The 20,087-nt window shown below is 39.4% G+C and overlaps 1 protein-coding gene across 6 annotated transcripts in view; it reads left to right on the plus strand.

Annotated features, from left to right (window-relative positions):
• Positions 1–20,087, plus strand: part of RAPGEF4 (Rap guanine nucleotide exchange factor 4) — a 291,866-nt gene that overhangs the window by 115,276 nt on the left and 156,503 nt on the right. Inside the window, exon 1 of one of the 6 annotated variants that reach the window (XM_047722181.1) lies at positions 3,032–3,191. The exons of 4 other annotated variants lie outside the window; for them this stretch is intronic. The gene's annotated coding sequence lies outside the window, so the exon portion shown is untranslated. Of the gene's footprint in view, positions 1–3,031; positions 3,192–3,418; positions 3,439–20,087 lie in introns of those variants that run through there. One more of the 6 variants, XM_047722182.1, reaches the window with a different exon arrangement.

A 20,087-nucleotide genomic window follows, 5' to 3' on the forward strand; every position in this document is an offset into this window, starting at 1 on the left:
CCTTTAGATAAAAAGCTCTAGAACATGAGTAATTTATCAAGAGCCATTCTTTCAAGTGTTATCCTCTCCACACCCCCGCCCCCCCATTAGCTCTTTCCTGTTCTTGTCACTCTCCAGTGCCTTCAAATAGCAGTTGTTTTTTAATATTTTATCGAGGGTTTATGATTGTTATCTGTGAGAAGGTTGGACTGATATGAGTTATTTTTATGACCAAAAGCATTTTTATGACCAACATCCACTTTATAGATGAATTTGAAAGACACATTACATTAAGTTTAAGTACGTTACCCAAGGTCACACGGTTGGTAAGTGGCAGGGCTGTGATTTGAACTCAGGCAGTTTAGTTCCATAGTCTTAGGGTTTCTTCCAAGGGTAGACATTAATGGTATGAATTTTCAGGACAATGGCAGGAAGTATAGTAAATACACCTGGACTCATGGGGCCTTACAGTATTAATCTCTTATGCATTGGGCCATTGTCAAGATCTTATTACTCCGTGGATACTTCTCATGTCTTTGGGCATTTACATTATTTTATATGTAAGTTTACACACAAGTTGTATTCAAGGATTATGTTGTTCTTGGTTAATGTGTTGTCTTTAGTTATGAGAAATCTCATACGTTCAAGATCTTGTGATGTTACTTAGAAGTTAGTGAAGTTTATCATGTGGTTCTTTTAGTGATTAAAATAAAGAAAACTTTTGAAGGAAAGTAATATCAACAGTAATATAATGAATGTATAGAAATTATTTATTGAAGAAACTCAGGACCATAATTATGGAGTAGTTGGCTTTTAAAAATGTAAATCTAAGATTAATTTAGCTGGTGTAAACCATAGACATTGGACCAAGCTAGAGTATACTTTGTTTTAGAGTTTCTGCTCCTTATTTCCCTTTTCCTCCTCTGGCCTAAGTCAGTTTCAGTTAACATTCATGAAATGATTCCTTTTATCTTATTCCTCTAAACCTTGATATTATCCTCACTTTGCATTTACAAATCTGACTTGCTTCATATTGATTCACCATAGTTTGTAAGCTGGTTTGTAATGAAATCTTATTTGTGGATGTTACTTTCAAACTAAAGGAAAAGGCCTATGTAATTTGCTTTTGGAATTCTCTCGCATCCCACACCAGTGCTCAGATACCATATTCATGCTGACCAGCCAGTAAAGAGCAGAGGTTCAATACTTGATTGATTGATGGTTCTGAATCCCAGCCAGTCAGTTCTGGGAAGGTGGACTTATCTTCTAAGTTTAATGAAACTGAGTCCTTGAAGGCCACGATAAAGATTTTGGCTTTCATCCTAAGAATAACCAGAAACGATGCAGAGTTTTAAGCAGTGGCGCGACAAGCCAGATTTAAATTTTTAAAATAATTACTCTGAATGTTTGTGGAGCAGTTCAGTATAACCAAGTTCTAGAGGATAGAAATTAATATAAATGATTAAAGTTTCACCAGGGATATCATCTAGAGGAACTGATATCCCAGAGAGTCTTCAAGCAGAACTCCCAAGTGTATTTCTCTCAACTGCAGTGTTGAAGAATGTTGAGAAACAGAAAGTTAGAGACTGATTTTTTTTTTTTTTTTTTTTTTTTGGTCAAGGGCCTGGAATGTGAGTATTTTGCTTTTCTGAAAAGAAACATTATATTTTTATAATGAAAAATTAAAGCAATGCAAGTATCAAGGAATTAGGAATTAAATATCAAAAAACTACTAAAAATGGCAAGTCTACATATTATGCCTATATGGAAATGGATATCATAATTTATTAATTTTAAAAAGCAAAATTGGGGCACCTGGGTGGCTCAGTGGGTTAAGCCTCTGCCTTCGGCTCAGGTCATGATCCCAGGGTCCTGGGATTGAGCCCCCGCATCGCATGGCATCGCATCGCATCTGGCTCCCTGCTCAGCATGGAGTCTGCTTCCCCCTCTCTGCCTGCCTGTCTGCCTACCTGTGATCTCTGTCTCTGTCAAATAAATAAATAAAATCTTTTTTAAAAAAGCAAAATTAAAGATGTAATTTGTGTTTATAATTATGAAAACGATCATATTTTCTCTTAACAAAAATATACAAAAATGAAGTTGAAACTTGTTATACTTTATTATCCACCAAATTCTGTTGCTTAACAGCTGTTAAAAAGTTATGCTGCTTAAAATGAGAAAACAAGCCTAATATTATTTCAGTAATCATGAAAATCTGGGCTAAAAGCATTGAGATACTGCTAAGAGAGCAAAAAATTTGGAAAGATTAAAAACTTTCATATGAAAATGCACTCTGACGTGTTTCTTCTTCCCAAACATTTGTGGAGATTGAGGAAATTCTAAATGTGTCTTAAAGCAAGGAACTGACAACTCCAGAAATAAATACAGTTTTGGCTCATGCTTCAGCTGCTACTTATTGACAGGTTATAGCAAGGTTAATAATGATTTGTTTGATTCCCTCAAATTTTTGTAGATTTTTGTCCTTCTCATATGTAACTTGCTAAATTATAGCACTCATGTTCCTCATTAAAATTAACGCTAAAGGACGCATATATAAAACAAACGTGGGGGGGAAAGAAGGATTTCTCAGGAATAAAAGTCAGCCAAAGGTACACTGCCCCATGGGCAGCAAGTGGGGTATCAAGTTACTGTGGTTTTGTAAACAGTGTCAAGTCTGTATTCTGGGCTGAAAAACTGGCAAACGACAGCTCTCCCTCATATTTCCTGAGGTCCTTTGCACCATTTTAAAGGCTGAATCATAAATAGACCTTTGAACTAAGACAGTCTCGCTGGACCTCTCCTTTTGCGACTGACTTCCAGTCTCAATGGGATATTGAAGGGGAGGCTGGATAGAATAAACAGTGGAATCCTTGTCCGGGAATGACTGCCTGGCAATTGTTTCATGGAAAACAGGGAGGGGTGGGGGACAACAACCCTGCTCTGTTCACTGGCTCTTTAATTTAGATTACCAATGATAAAGCCGGGGCTACGGCTAAAGGTAGGATGCATACGCAGAAACATTAGTGCTAATATGCTGCAGAAAGACAAGATAAATCAGCCCAGCTCTCATACATCACTGAGGGAGAAGCTGATTGCAACTTGACCATGTGCCTGAGTAGTCCCATCAGTAAGAAGAACAGAACATGGATTAAAAAAAACTAGAATGTACCCTTAGGGCTCCTGCCGTGCTGGACCTGGAGGAAGTGTCTGGTGTAAGTTTCAGCTTGTTTTATCCACGCATTTACCAGTGTGTTCCCACGCAGGGAGCTTGTTTCTCTTTCTGTGTTTTCATGAGAGCTTCAAGCATGTTTATTTACAGCCGTAGACTTCATTTCGTACGGATGTAATATCAGCCTAATAAAGTTCTTAACAGAGGACAGTTTAGCCCAGTGTTTGTCCAGGAGAGAGAGAAACGTGAAACAGTGATGGTTCTCCTTACTGTCTATAGGAAGCCTGTGGGTGAGTTTTTGGTTTTTGTTTTTTGTTTTGTGGGGGAGGTGAGGGGTTAGAGAGGCAGATTTTAAACTAAAAACTCCGTTCTTTTGCCATTCACTTAAAAAAAATGTATTGGTAACCCAGCATTTCGTTCCTCCTGTGGTCTTTTGTTTTTGAAAAACTCTGTTTGAATATGTAAGCCAGACTGCTCGGAACGCATTATATTTTATGACTGGGATGTTTGTATTGTTTCATATCTGTTATTAGACAAAATAATCATAAAGGGTGTTTTCTATGGACCTTTTTATATTCCAAAATTAAATACAGATGGTAATTTCCAGCAGTTTTAAAAATTTGTCAATTATTTAATTTAGCATCACTTAAGCATCTGCACAGGGAGAAAGCTGAGATGGTACAGAAGCTGAATAAGCATTGATTGCTCGTCTGAATTGCATCTTTAAAGTTTTTGCCTCCAATCTCTGATTTCACAGTTTATTTTTACCAAATTAGATTATCATATTTCATTATCAAGACTGCAAATGGGTGGAACCCTCTCAGATATCCGACATTTCCCGTTAAAACAGTGTGCAAAGCGCCTGCTGATTGTTAGTATGAGGGAAATTCTCATGCGGGCTCCCCGAGAAGATGGCTTAAATAATGCATGGGTAAGAGTGAAGCAAGATGGAATTTATGGCCCAGACACTGAGTTCGGGCTTTTGTTCAGAGGAAAGACTACATAAGTGTGAGCATATAACATACTCCCAGGCTCCAGGGGAAGGGCGTAACTGAATGAAATTAGTGGCCACATGGTGCTGTCCACATGTTATTCAAAACAAGCCTAAAACAGTCCACAGAGCCTAAAGTGTAGTTTGAGGAGGGAGGCAGGGGAAACTGGAAGTGTCAACGGCAAACAGATTCCCCTGACTGAAAATTCCATGGGACAGACACAGGAAGTGAGTGTTCTGTAGGGGGCAGGGTGGCCCTAGAGAGAATGGATGTGTGGCTGATGAAAAGCAGCATGGCAGTCTTGTTAGGAAAGAATAAACCTTGACCAAACTGCAGCATTCTATATATTATGTCTTCCATCTTGTCCTAATTAGAGGAATATGTCTGCTGAATCCTAATCTCTTTAATTGTTGATAGAGCAGGCATGCGATTTGCTATAAATACACATGAGCATTCATTTCTGAAATAATGGCTGTTGCCAAATATATTAGACCGACAGGAGTGCTGGACTAGGGAAGGCTGTGCTGAATAGTTGAGTTTTGGAGGTAATGGACCAGTTGAGATTCATTGCACAGCTGGGCCAGCAGCTGCACCCAGTGCTCTGTCAAGTTTGGCCTCCAATTTCCTTGAACTTGTCCTTGTTTGCCAAAATGATGAACATAGCAAGAGCTCGTTTCAAATGAGCCTGCCGCAAGCAAAAAAGACCCTTTCCAAGGCTTTGTCAAGGTATGTTGTCAACAGCAGCAGTGGCCAAATGAGGTATTGATTAGGGAATGGGAAGTTTGAATAGTCATAAAAATAAAAACTAAAGGCAAAGTGGTAGAATGAGGTAAGCTGGCAGAAGACCAGAGTACATTAAAAGGCTGCATTGGGTCATCACTGTCCTAACTAAAGGACATATGGAAAAATCCCATAATAATATCCAGCAATAATTATCTTGTAGTTAGGAAAAAATAAATAGGCCCGTAGGTTGGAAGGCAGCCCAGTAATCTCAACGCCTTTTTTCCTAACATTGTATTGTTCTGATATTCCTTGGGACCAGGTCAAGAGGAAGTGCCGTAGAAAGCATTTTATATTAAGATGCATCCAGTGACTAAACAATGTGATTAGTGGCAAGCCAGAATAATAGTAGCAAGGACCCTCCTTCCATTTCTTGGTCCCGGCTTGAGCAAGTATTTATTTAGCACGTGCTACATATCCAGCATGTTCTAGATACATACTCTAACCAAGTGGGTTATAAACTCTTTGAGAGCAGACTAGTGGATTATACTTCTCCTGTATAAATCCCATTTCTTGAAAACCATTGCTTTGATATGGTAATAATAGCAAGTCTCTCTACTTCCTTGACTTTGGAGAGATTAAATATCAAATCTTTGCCATGCAAATGCTTTATTTTCCTGCTCCAACAAAGATGACTCTCTTCTTTTTGGATTTGAGAGCTAGTGACTTGAGCACTTATAAGATAGGTGATTTGGGACAAAATAATTAACCTCTGGGAGAGTCTGTTTCCTTGTATGTGAAATGAAGAAAGTAACACTCATTATGCAGGACTGTGAGGAGGAGAGATGCCTAGTGCAGAGGTGGTGTTCTCCTACTTCACAGGGAATAAGCAGGATAAGTCACCGTATGGACTGAATGCCCATTGGGCATGGAGGTGGGCATGGGGAAAGAATGAGGAGGGCAGCAGAAAAGCTGGCTAAGAGTCTGTTACAGAACCTTTGGTGAGAATATAACCTGAGACAGGATGGTTCCAGTGGAAACACAGAGAAAAGGATGAATCTGAAATATGTTTTAAAGGGAAAATTGACAGAATGTGACTGCTGATTATATTAAAGTAGGATGAAGAAGAATATTATAAAGAAGAAATAACCATGGTGCCAAGGGAAAAAGATTATGGGTTTGTGATAATGGCAAGGTTGTGTGTGTGTGCATGTGTGCCTGTGTGTGTGTCGGGGGGGGGGGGGTGTTTGTTCTCCAAACCCAAAAAGCTGAAACAATACGGTTCTTCAGGGACTTATAAACCAAGAAAACATAAGAAGAAAGAAGAGGAAATTGGAGTGCCTAGTTAACTTATGTAAAGGGAAAGAAAAAAAATCAATAATAAACCAATAATATAAGACTATTGCTGACAATAGAGTGAGAATTCAAAGGAATTGCTTAAAATGGCAAATCTATGTTTGGAGTTTTTCCCAGACAAGACCCACAATCATCAAATAATAAGGCTCTTCTGCAATCTTGGAACTTATTTAAGTTTTCCTGAGTTAAAAAAAATGCCACCGAGAGGATACAAATAGTGTCAGGGTTGGGAAGAAAAAGAGCATGAGGAATGGAAATTCTCAAAATAGCTTGGTTCTAAAGAGGCGATGGAAGCCAAAAGATAGCTGGTTGACCTTTCAGAACTTAACCATTCATTATGACTTGTCAGAAAGTGTCAGGAAGTTTGACAACTGTTATTCCTTAAATAATTTGTTGTGATTTTTCAGGAAATTCAAGCAGGAATCAAAACTATGCCAAACCAAATGGTTGTGGACTGGCAAATAAGTTGTGGTCCAAATGCTCATTTGCAAACCCTTTATCGGAACAATGTTGTAAACGTCTTCGGGTTACTTTACGAATGTCTATACAACTCATCCTATAGTAGAAGTCATGTACGCTTGCAATAAAAAATTGATAGCTAAAAGACTTTATGTTAATAATTAAAACACAAGCAATATCTTAAGAATGGAAAATGTTTTGAATGCCAGTACTTGGAGAAGTGCAGCTTAATTACAAGATTGTGTGGGATGTGGCTATTTTATTTTTTTTAGTTATTTCTATATCTTTTTTTTTTAATTTCTTTTCAGCGAAACAGTATTTATTGTTTTTGCACCACACCCAGTGCTCCATGCAATACCTGGGTATTGGGGAGGGCACGTATTGTATGGAACACGTATTGCATGGATGTGGCTATTTTAAAACTTACGTCCACTTTCATTGGTTTTAAGAGACTTTGATTTCTTTAATTTTGAAATGTAGCAATTTTCTTGTCCTCATTTTATGAATTTTACCTCTAATAGTACCTGCCATGTTTTCCCCCATTGAAAAAAAGAAGGGGAATGAAGATGAGATAAAGAGGGGAAGAAGGGGGGTGCCTGGGTGGCCCAATGGGTTAAGCCTCTGCCTTCAGCTCAGGTCATGATCTCAGGGTCCTCAGATCGAGTCCCGCATCGGGCTCTTTGCTCGGCAGGAGACTGCTTCCTCCTCTCTCTCTCTCTCTGCTTGCCTCTCTGCCTACTTGTGATCTCTCTCTGTCAAATAAATTTTTAAAATAAAATATAAATAAATAAATAAAATAAATTAAAATAAACTAAAAAAATAAAATTAAAAAAAAAGAGGGGAAGAAGGAAAGAATGATTTACCTAAGGTAGCTGGGACAAAAGTTAAAAGAAAGAAGAGAAAGAACAGGTTTGAAGAATGGGTGAGAAAGATATTGCATGAAGGGAAATTAAGGGAGTTCTGACGTTGAGAAGAAGAGTGTATGAGAATGCGTATGTCGCCCTTAAGGAGTAAAAAAGGGAGACCACTGGGCCTAATAGCGCACTGGATCAGCCACCAGGGGGTGCTTCAGACTCAGAGACATTCTTTCTTGAGTAGGCGACGTGCTCATGTGACTGATAGACTCGAGGATAGGAATTTTGGTCCCCTTAAGTTTCCCCCTTTTAGCCCCCTCTTGTCCATGCCTTCCCTATTTGGTGTCGATACCATGGCCCATCGTTTCAACCACCCTCTTACCAATATTTTCAGTTCTCCCATTCATTCATTCAATAGAGATGTATTGAATGATTCCTATTTGTCAGGCATTGTAGTATTAGGTACTTAGGAATGAATGAAACAGATCTTGCCAGCCCTCAGTGCCTACCAGGCCAAATAATATCCCTTAATCAATGCAGTTGTGTGCTTTCTCCTGCCTACAACCAGACTGCCAAGAACTGCTTGAGAAAATCATACCACTGTCCATATTGATGCTGTGATACATTTATGACCTCCAATCTCAATTAGACCCCTCAGTATAGCTCAGTGATCTTTATATGTTTTCCTGATATATTACTGACATTCTCTCCAACACCTGTTTGAAGACTTTCAGCTTTTCTCCAATCTTTGACCAAGCCACATCAGTAGATAGCCTCTCATCTCGGCATTCAGGATTCAACTTCCTGTCACCAGATGGATTACCTGCATAACCCAAATGAAACTAATTGCCTTGAGGATCAATCTGCTTGGTAATAGTCAAATCTGACTCCGGAAAGCCTTGGAAGAGAATGGAGGTCTTTACTGATAGTTTCTTGAGGAGTCAACAAGACCAAAAGAGGAACTAACCCCAGAACACATAGCCAGATTTCCTAAAAATTATTTTTATACATCTTCCTCTCGGAAGTCTGGCTCCAAGTGGCAGCTATCAATTTATAGATGGTTCCTGACTTAAAGTGGTTCAACTTAACGATTCTGTGACTTCACAGTGATGTGAAAGCAATATACATTCAGTAGAAGCCAAACTTCGAATTTTGAATTTTGATTGTTTCCCAGGCTAGGGATATGTGGTACCACACTCTCTTGTGATGTTGGGCTCCCAGTTGCCATGTGATCACAAGGGTAGATAACCAATACCCTTAGAAGCATTCTGTGTTTCACTTTCAGTATAGTAGTCAATAAATTATTATGTGATGTTCAATACTTTATTACAGGATAGGCTTTGTGATAGATGATTTTGCCTAAATGTAAGCTAATGTAAATGTTCTGAATGCATTTAAGGTAGGCTAAGGGGCTAAGCTAAGCTATGATGTTCAGTGGGTTAGGTGTGTTAAATACATTTTTGATTTATGATATTTTCAACTTCCAGCAGGTTTATTAAGATGTAACACCATCATAAGCTGAGAAAGATATATATCCTCTTTTTCTGTGCTCCTTTTCTCCCTCCTCACTTGCCCCCACATTAATTAATCTCATCTTCCTCCTGTCTGTCTGCTCTCATTCCTTCATAGATAGAACAAACTATCTTGGTGTTTGCCATTTTCCTCCCACCCCTGACCTCAGTCAGCACAAGTCCTAGATAGTTCAGCAAGCAAATTATCCTTTTTCTGAGTAAGAGCAAGGCATTGCAAATATTGATGACTTAACACACACATATTTTTAAATTATCCATTTGTGTTCATGTATTCCACCTTTCCCCAGGTTAAAATAGAAGAGGTTTTCCCTCTTCTGATTTCTTACCTGTGTTCTACACCTCATTCACTCCATATTTTGGGGGTGTTTGTGCACACTTTGCTCTGTTTCCTGTATCTTTCACCTTTTTATCTCTTGTAGAGCCTTCTCATCAGAGTGTCCAGGGATGCTAGCTGCTCCAGTCTTAAGACAAAACAAAACAAAACAAGACACAACAAAACCTTCATCTTCCCTACGTACTCTTTCATCTCCTCTCCTAACTTTTTTTCCCCTTCTCTAGCTAAACTCCTCAAAGGGTCTGTCTACCTTTGTTGGGTCCTTCCTTCCCAAACACTCCTCAAGCCACCATGATTTAAATTCTACACCAGCTACTTCATGGAAGCCCTCTGCCTAAAGGCATCCACTGCCTATTTGTTCTGAATGTGAAGAGGTTTTTCAGTCCTTAATCTGTCTATAGCATTTGACACTGTAGATCACCATCTTTTCTGAAATATAGTTTTCCTGTAGCTTCTCTGTTCTTTCCTATGTCTTGGTCTCTGTGGGTTTATCTTTCTCTACATACTATTAAAATATAGATGATATTCAGGGGCCCTGTTCTTTTCTGACTTTGGGAGGAATAGGGTGGGAGTTCCATCCATTCTCAAGCCTTCTGTTAATACTTACATGCTATATTGACTTCTGTGCTTGGGTCACAGATTTCTGCTTGGAGATCTCCTCCTAACTAGGGATTTGACCCCAGAATGGGGGATTCAGGAGGTAGGCAATAATTTGCTAAATGCTTCTTCTCTCTCAAAACACTTCCCTTAAAGGCACCTCACCACCATTATTTATTCTGTTACAATGATCTCCTTTGGGGCTGAAACACTAACTCTGAAATCTTCTTACATTCTTTCTCACTCTATTATTTATAGATAAACTTGATAGAATTTGTTCCTTTAATAAACCAAAGTTTTGGAACTCAAAAGTCTTTTTTGTACCAAAATTGGTTTTTAAAATAAAAAGTGCTTTGACTTCCTATGCTTTGGATTAAAATATATACATGTATATTTTTATATATAAAATTATGTATATATAATTATATATATATACATATATATGTGTATATATATATATATATATATATATATATATAGACACCCAGTTGGCTCTTTGGTTTCCTTGAGGTAATTGAGTGATCCTGAAATAATGCAGAGGTTCAGCAGAGCAGAATGTCAGAGGAGCAATTGGACACAAAATCTTTCATATTTTAACCTACACTGGAAAACAGAAGGTAAATGAGTTGGTTTACTTATGGTGTGAGGCATCATCCAAGGAAAAGACTTTTGAGCTTAAACATGAAGGTCCATGAAAGTACCCTTTTGCTTATCTGAACAGACTTCTCATCATCAGAAATCGTACCTGTATCACTTTATAACCAGAAATGATTGGAAGATTCTAATTTTCAGCACTTTGTGAGTAAAATGGGTTTACAAGTGAGGATGTGGCTACGTTTTGGGTCTTTCTAATAAATTGTGGTGAAAGAACTGAATCGATCGGCCCTACTCCAGCTTCACCCTGATCACGTGGACACAGACTAATGTTCATCCAGGCCGATCTATAAAGGCAAGGGGGTAGATGTTTAAGAAATTGTTTGGGGGTTTTTTGCTCATTTGTTTTATTATTTTTTTAATTTAATTTTATTGTTTCAGTGTTCCAAGAGTCATTGTTTAGGAAACTATTTTGAACCTTTGAGCTTTAACTACATTTTGGAAAGGCTTCATGGGACATGGAAGAAGTCTAATGACTTAGGACAGAAAAATAAATTTTTGTACTGCTTATTTAAGCTCTAAAGCTATTGTGTTGAAGAATATAGAATATATTTCAAATTTCATGAGAAAAAGAATGTGGAATACCTTTCATAAATTCACATCAGGTCATACCTAAGTTAATCCAAATTTTAACTGTTAATCAGTGATGGAGAAACTGGAGAAGGTGGGCCATGCTTCAGTTGTTGGGCTCTTACTATCCAGGCATGCAATTGCAATTTGAACAGATTGGACTCAAATGAGCAGATTATTGGACCACCTAGCAAAATCAGCATCCCAGTAATCAATATCTGAAATAATAAAAGCATGAATTAAATGCTTTTTGATCAATATTATTCACACAACTCATATCCTTAATGATAATGCTTAACTGAAAGAAAGACCTTTGCTTCAAGGTTCATTTGCAATCCTCACAGAACTCTAAATTTGTTTTGACATCCCAGTGCTTCTGGAAAATATGAGTCCTGTATTTCATTTTATGGAATTAGAGCAGACTGCATAATAACATGCTCTTACATAACACAGACCATTTCTACTTCTTCATTCTAAGTTTTAAAAAGAGAGCCTTGGAGGGGCACCTGGGTGGCTCAGTCAGTTAAGCCTCCACCTCCTGGTCTCAGATCAGGTCGTGATCTCATGGGTAGTGAGATCGAGCCCCACATCAAGCCCCACATCGAGCTCTGTGCTCAACGGAGAGTCTGCTTGACCGGTCTCTCCCTCTGCCCTAACCCCCACCCCATCTCTTTCTAAAATAAATAAATAAATCTTTAAAAATACAAAACAAACAACAAAAGGAAAAAGTAGGGTTTCAGGCAGAGTAGAAGAAACCTTGGAATGGGGAGAGGGGAAGAGCCATGCGTATAATTCTCTCCGGTTCATTGTGCTCATACCATCTTTAAAGGTTCGCCTTTTGCATAGAGATCCAGAGATTGAAAGCAGCTATTTGTCTGAAGCTGACCTTCCCTGTTAGAGGACAGAATTATAGTTCAGCTTCCCCATAACTAAGAACTAAGAGTCCTATAGTTTTTCCCAATCTAAAAGGAGAATGTAGGAAGGGCTTCGAACTCTTAAAAAAAAAAAAAAAAAAAAAAAAAAACCTAAATTCTAAAATTCAGCGTTGGAATAAATCTAAGTCTCTATTAAGTCACACTGGGAGTATTGCAGTAGGAAAGGTCTGGGGAGGTGGTATTCCCAAAACACCAGCGTCAGGGCAAATCTGTTGGCATCCTCAGCTCATGCCGCAGGGGAACAACACGCAGAGCTGCAAAGACAGCCACCACTTACCGTTTCCAGCAAATTTAGCAAGGTTGCAAAATGAGTCCTGCCGGTATTCAGGCCCTTCTAGGGCTCTGGTAAGGATGGCAGTTCTTCTGGAGACCTGAACAATGCTGTAATCATCACGTATGTCATTTTGCCGTTAGAACTAACGGAACTTCACAGGAGTTTCTGATGTTTGTTCAGAAATTGGAGGGCAGGTGGAGGGAGAACCATTCGGACAAATCCATACAACAGTTGAGGCGGGTCCTAAGTTGGAATAAAACAGAGGCAACCTTACACTGCCCCTGATGAACTACAATTCACAGCATCAGACGAAGACTTTTGATTTATTTTGTCATTTTTGAGACCTAACAAACGCTACATTCCCCAGCTAATAGTATTAGCCAACTAATTTCTTTCAGGGAGAAGTTACAGAAGAATATTTGTCCTTTGAGATGTCTGTCAGTCTTGGAGGAGCCGGCTGAGAGGGACTGACACTTTACCCCATGTCCTTTTCGGTTATTCATGTGCTAGTTTCCATTCAGGCATTGACTCCTATTGTGTACTAGGCATTATTCTGGGCACAATATTTAGAGCAGTGAGTGAGACAGATTTATGATCATGGTAAAGTGTCCGCCCAAGAAAGCCTCTTCAAAAGGCACTGTTATTAGCACGTGAGCTCAGTACCATCACTTTTTATTGTCTATAGCTCATGTGGAAAAGGAAAATTTTCTTTCTTTTAGTCACAGGAGGTTTGGTTTTTTAAAATCCCAGGAATGCCTCTTTGACTTGAGGCTACACAAGGACATTTAAGTGACACAACCCAGGTCTCATCTGTGCAACTCAGTCTTTAACGTGAACAACACTTGCAAGAACTGAAAGTAGGCTACATGTAGAGGTAGAGCTCTTCAGATAGTTTTTTCTAGAAGCAGATCCATCTACTTTTGACTCAACCAAATGTCATGACTCCTAAGTTTTTACATACCCTAGAAAGGCTTGACTTCCTGCAAAGTGTTTGCCAAAAAATGAAAAGTAACACGAAGAAAAAGCCCCAGTCGAGGGCCTGGCATCTTGTAGGTGCTTAGAAAGTGTTTGTGGTACAGATTCTGAAGCCAACCAAAATCTTAATCAGATGCCAAAGATGGGGTTCCAAAACAAAACTGGCTTTCTTCCCCCCTAAGTGAATCCCTAGAATGATTCATTTCTTTCTGTAAAACGTGAATACTAATCCTCACCTCATGGAGCTTTTAGGCAAATAAGATAACCTGGGAAAGCTCTTCATAGACAGCTAGAAAGTTTACTATGAAAAAAAAAAAAAAAAAGCCCGAGGACTTGATAAATTCTTATGCATTGTGTTCTTGTTGAATAACAACAAGTTAAAAAACAAACAACTAGTATGTAGTTTTTTGAACCTTTCCAGTGAAAATATTAAAAATCTTTTTGTTAAAAGTTCTTTCCCTAAGGATAATTCTATACCTAAATATTCTGAGGAAAATAGGAAACAAATGAATTCCAATATCTTGAATAGAGTTAAGGCAAGATTTTGTGTATTAAAAATCACAGAAAACTGGTTTCTGATACTTGGATATCTTAAGTGTTGCTGTGTAAAGCCTGTGGGGCTAGGGAGTGTATTCAGAACAACTTGACTCAATCTTCAGATTGTCAGCCCAGTTGCTAAGCCGTTTGGCCCCTCACTCATTTGGTGATTTTTATTAAGCTGAACCATACAAAATTCCAGATATTCAACAACCTTGGGCCCACAAAAATGACAATTTCATCCATTTAGCCTAATATCATTATAGTTCTGTTACTGAATGGGGGTTCTTTTGTTTATCTGTTCAGCCTGGTATAGACATCCAGAGGACAGGGATTGTGTCCGATATCTAAACTGAAGTCTGGGCGTCTGAGTTCAGACAATGTAAAATATGAAAAGGAGGCATTAAAGGTCTTTTCATATGAGCTGCAGGTGCCATTTCTGGCACCCTTCTTGGAGACAATGTAATGGAAATCATAGGTTCTTGGTCACTGGGGACGCCCTTCAGGTGAGCTCCTCACTCCCAGCGAATGTTCAGCTCAAGCTAGGAGCCATCCCAGAGACTCTGGTACCCCAGGTGTGCTGCTCCAGCCCAGAGTCCCCTCCTCCTTCCTATTTCCACCTCTGTCCTTCCTAACCTCACCCTGCTGTCTCTGCTGCTTTTGCCTACAGCTTACCCAGTAAAGAGATTTAGGGTAACCGCTGCGCTGCTTTTTAAGCCTTTTTTATGGTATCCCGTAGAATGGTAACCCATAGTAGGAATGCACTTTACATCATGACCCTGTACTGCTGTATTACAAATTTAAGTAGTGGATGTATCTATATCTGCATCTTGTACACAGGTTACCAAGCCAATGACCAGTTTTGAAAAGCTGTCCAGCTTGTCTTTTTTGAAACGAGGGTCCAATTAAACTTGTGAAGACTTTAAAGCTTCATGGGAGAGAGAAAAAAATGCCAGCTCAATCTTTAAGCTTTTTATCCCCCTTAAGCAGCTGTGGTCTGTATCGGTTTATGTCAGGATTTGTTTTCCTATTCCTGTTTTTGAGAGGCCACTACAGAGTCGATGAGCCCTAAGATGGGGCTATGGGTTCAGTAACAAAGTTCTGAAACCCATTTAATTAATTCTAGATGGCAGTGGCTCATTCCAGTTGCCGTGGACTGTTTTAGAATGACCAGGAGTGTCGCCCGCCATCTGCTTCTCTGTGCACGGATGTAGCCGGGTGAGGCTATTTACCTTTATGCCTGTTTCTTATTCCTAAAATGACATTACGATTTTATCCTATCTCTAAATTGAGATTTAAGTTTATAAAAATCCCATGCAAAGCTATCTAACTATATACCAAGGATTATGCTATCTGGATGAGCAGCTTGGGAATATGTAGGTTTTGATCCAAACCTTTGAAATGTTTTAAAAAGGGCCGTAGCACCATTAGGTCAGTTAAAACATTTAGTATAAGAATTAAGGAAAATAAACACCACTTGCCTACCTCAGGGTTCAGATAACTTACCTAAATGTGGCTTGGCTAGTGCCCCACTGCTTTTAATTCACAGAAAGTCATATGTGTTTTCAGGGACGGAGAGTGGGGGGCGGGGGGAAGAGACAGTTACTTCTCCCTATGCGGCCCCGTCATTATCAAACTAGACGATGGTATCTGAAACCCTGCTAATTTGCAGGAATGAGGGATATGAATAAGACTTTTCTTATTTGGGTGACTTTGGAATGGATTCAGAATGTTGCTTGAAAGGGAAACTGGTGAATTCCCTTTTCTTCCATTTGTCCTGATTTTGGAGGTGTAGAGGCTCTGGACAGACTGTTTTGATGGGTATTGGCATGCTGTCTGCTGGTGAGAGAGCTGACTCAAGTGAAATGTGGCAATCATAGGAAATTTCTTTTTAAGAACTTGGAGAAATGCCTCACAGAATTCAGGGTTCGATGGAGTGTAGTTGAGGGCAAGGCACAAAATCTAGGTGATTTAGCTCAGCTTCTTACCCATTCTATATCACTGAGCAAATCGCTTAACTCTTTTGTGCCTGGGCTTTCACTGGTGAAATAGAAATAAGGTCCCCGTTTCCTAGACCTCCTTTAAAGGGATATTATACATTTTGACAAAAGGAGGAAACCAATTGCTTTTGGTACCGAAGGAAATTCTAAAGGGGAGTTGCAACAATATTTTGAAATGATAACATTACAGAGATAAGCAAATGACCACCCAAGGCAAATATATATTAAAACTAGGGTAGGTCCTTCGAATCCAAAAAAACATTCATTGGGAAGTTACTATACTTCACACATTTTCCCATTTATTCTTCCATGGTTGTTTAATTTTCCCAGCAGGCTGGGTGGCAGTTGGTTACTGTCCTATTTATGGTTGTATGAATAAAGAAACAGGCTTAGAGAAGTTAACCAACCTGTTTGAGAGCCACACAACAGGGAAGGAGCAGAGCCCAGGAGCCAGCCTTCTGGTGCCAGGTCCTTCTCATGGTACACCACCTGCTTTTGAGGTGATATTGAAAGACAATGGAACTAAAATAAAATAAATATAAAATTTGATTTCGAAGTAAACAGGGTAATTAAAATACCTGTATTTATTTATTTTTGCTTTTTCTATTTTATTTTTCTTTTTTTTTTTCAGTGTTCCAGGATTCATTGTTTATGCACCGCACCCAGTGCTCCATGCAGTATGTGCCCTCCTTAATACCCACCAACAGGCTCACCCATCCCCCCACACCCCTCCCCTCCAAAACCCTCAGTTTGCTTCTCAGAATCCACAGTCTTTCGTGGTTGGTCTCCCTCTCTGATTTCCCCCAACTCACTTCTCCTCTCCATCTCCCAATGTCCTCCGTGTTATTCCTTATGCTCCATAAGTAAGTGAAGCCATATGATAATTGACTCTCTCCGCTTGACTTATTTCACTCAACATAATCTCTTCCAGCCCCTCCATGTTGATACAAAAGTTAGGTATTCATCCTTCTGATGGAGGCATAATACTCCATTATGTATATGGACCATATCTTCTTTATCCATTTGTCCGTTGAAGGGCATCATGGCTCTTTCCATGGTTTGGTGACTGTGGCCATTGCTGCTATAAACATTGGGGTACATATGGCCCTTCTTTTCACTTAATGTGTATCTTTGGGGTAAAAACCCAGTAGTGCAATTGCAGGGTCCTAGAATAGCTCTATTTTTAATTTCTTAAGGAATCTCCACACTGTTTTCCAAAGTGGCTGCACCAACTTGCATTCCCACCAACAGTGTAAGAGGATTCCCTTTCTCCATATCCTTTCCAGAACTTGTTGTTTACTGTCTTGTTGATTTTGGCCATTCTAATTGGTGTAAGGTGGTATCTCAATGTGCTTTTGATTTGAATATCTGTATTTAGTTTCTAAGTTGTATCTCAGTTTCCGCCTTTTTTTTTCTTTTTTTTTTTTTTTTTTTTTTGGTCCTTCTCTCCTGGAGTCAACTATTTTCTCTTTAAGGTGTAGATAATCAGATTGTTTCAACTTTATTGTTTCTACCAAATACATCTGTTGGTTGCTAATGCTTTTGACTGGTACTTTTAGCCCCTGTTAATAAAACTCTTCAGAGGCATATATGTGCAATAATTTCATTCTCTTTTAAAATATATGGCTGACCGGCTTCTGATGCGTAATCTTAACAGCATTGTTATGCCTATCTTTATAATTTACAACTTCTAGGTTAAGGAACTTTTTAAGCCAATGGGATGGACTGCCAGTTGCCAAGCCCTGGTTCTATATTTTTATGATGTATGACTTAATACTTCTGGAGGTTCTGTTGCAATCATACTGTCCTGTACAAGCATGTAAATCTGTTGTTTCACCAAATGTGCCCTTCCAAGATATCATGTTTTTTAAATCTTCTCCAAGGCGATGAAAAGCAGAGCAAATACTTGCTTTTCTTTCCAGTTTCCCAAGCAGCAGTGGTGTTGCAAACCTTATCTCTCTTAGGCTCTCTTTGTCCATGAACAGTTCAGACTGACTAGAACACATTTATTGAATGCCCATTACTTGGGTGCATTAGTCAAATGCAATTGATTGTTATAATACACCACCAGCTCAGGGGAGGTAATGGGACTCTTTAATTGAAGACACTACTTTAGAGGACAGAGTGTAAATCATTGAATACAAAATCCAATGATTTTTTTCACAGTAAATACAATGTGTCTATGATTGCATCCTCAATACAGCCAGACAAAAGAGAGATGGCTGATATTCAAGACTAGGCATTAGGAGATTCCTAAGAACCTTTTCTAAGATTCATCCTATTTTCCTCTTGTCTTGAAATATTCTCATGTTTCCTACTGAAACCTTGGTTCAGAGGGATGCCACTATGTATATGCATACATGCATATTTAAGATTGCAATGAAAATATAAGAGAATTTATTAGATAGTATTTTAGAAGCCAAGAAATCTCAACCGTCTTCCATTCGTTACAGACTTGACATAGTCTTGGGACCATATTTTTCGAAAATATCAGAGCAGCTCCAAGTCTTTCCTCCTTGGCCCTTCAGCTGCTACCTTTCTTTCCTAATCCAACAATTACACAGAATCATTTAGCATAAACTAAAGATATAAACAAGTGCAGAAATAAAGATTTCCTTGCTGCCATTGAGTTTAAAGAAAAGAATTTAGGGGCTCCTGGGTGGCTCAGTTGATTAAATATTTGCCTTCAGCTCAGGTCAAAGGTCCAGGGTCCTGGGATGGAGACCACATTGGGCTCCCTGCTCAGCAGAGTCGGCTCCTCCTTCTCCCTCTTTATCTCCTTCTACTTGCTGCTGTTCTGTCTGTGTCTCTCTCAAATAAATAAATAAATAAATAAAATCTTAAAGAGGGAGGAAGGAAGGAAGGAGTTTAAAGGCCAGTCCAAGACCTGGAAGACAAGCCACTCCCTACTCCAGCCAAACCTTATTCTTCCAGTCTTCTTTTTATACTTTTGTGGGGCTGTGGCCCCAACTAGACCCAATCCCCTCACACACACAGGACTGACCTCTCAGAGTAAAGACCTCTCCCTTCTGCCCTTGCTTCCTGCGCCCTGGGAAACACCCAGGTAAGGGCCGTCTGAAGCTCTTCCTTAACTGCTCTTAAGACCCTGGAGAGCATTGGGTGTGAGGGACCGCCCATCTTGGGAGAGCAGTAAATCTCCTAACTATTGAAAGTTAGTGCTGTGTGATTCCAAACGTATCAAAAGCCTGCAGTGTGAACAGATCCTCATTATTTTTTGTTCCCTTGCTCTAAGATGATTCCTAAGAATAGAGGCAAATAGACGAAGAAACCTTGTCTGTGACCCCTCCGTGACTCAGCCAGCATTGCAAATTGGCTGTGGGAGTTGGGCTTTGAATCTGTTAGAACAAATTACTGAAGTTGGTGCTCTTTGCATTAGAATCTGCACTTCCAGTGAATTAATTCTGCACCCACCTTGTGTGAAAAACAAGACTTAAAGTTAGAGAGGCGGCAACACACAGCTCGAGATGGAGAGGTGGTGACACTGGGGCTCGTTTTCCTCCCTCACTTTTGCCTAGGTCCCTCCTTCTCAGTCTCCCCCACTCATTTTCTTTTCTCTTTGTCCCACTCACCCTCAAAGTGCTGGTGAATGGTTGCTGATGTGCCCATTCACGTTCTCATCTCTCCCTTCGCTCTAGACATTCTCATGTCTGGGTGAGTTTGGACCCAGAAGGATTCAGTGCGTGTCAGCAGCAGCACACCTATTTCTAATTTGTTCATTTCTGGGAAGGACTGGGAAGGACAGCTGGGGTACATGGCGACTTTCCATCTTTTAACTTTGTTTTTACAATAAGAATATATTATTTGTGAAATTCATTAAACATATATAAAAATAGGAAAGTTGCAACTAAGTTTTCTGGGAAGAGCACACTGAAATTGCTTCCCAAAGAGACTGTTCAGGAAACCAAAGGTGGGCGTGATGGAAGTTTTTCTTTTTTTATTTTCGTTGTGGTTGGTCTATTTATATGATGAATCAGGAGAGGTTTTTTCCCACACTTTTCGGGAAACATACCTGCTTAGCCTGCAGATGAGGCAGGAATTGTCTGACGCTGGCCAAGGCAGCCACGTATCTGCAGAATGAAGAGAGTGGGGACTGTCATGCCCCCCTGCTGACTGGAATTAGAGGGTCCCT

Source organism: Lutra lutra, chromosome 3, assembly GCF_902655055.1.
Source record: "Lutra lutra chromosome 3, mLutLut1.2, whole genome shotgun sequence".
In the NCBI taxonomy this organism is placed as follows: domain Eukaryota; kingdom Metazoa; phylum Chordata; class Mammalia; order Carnivora; family Mustelidae; genus Lutra; species Lutra lutra.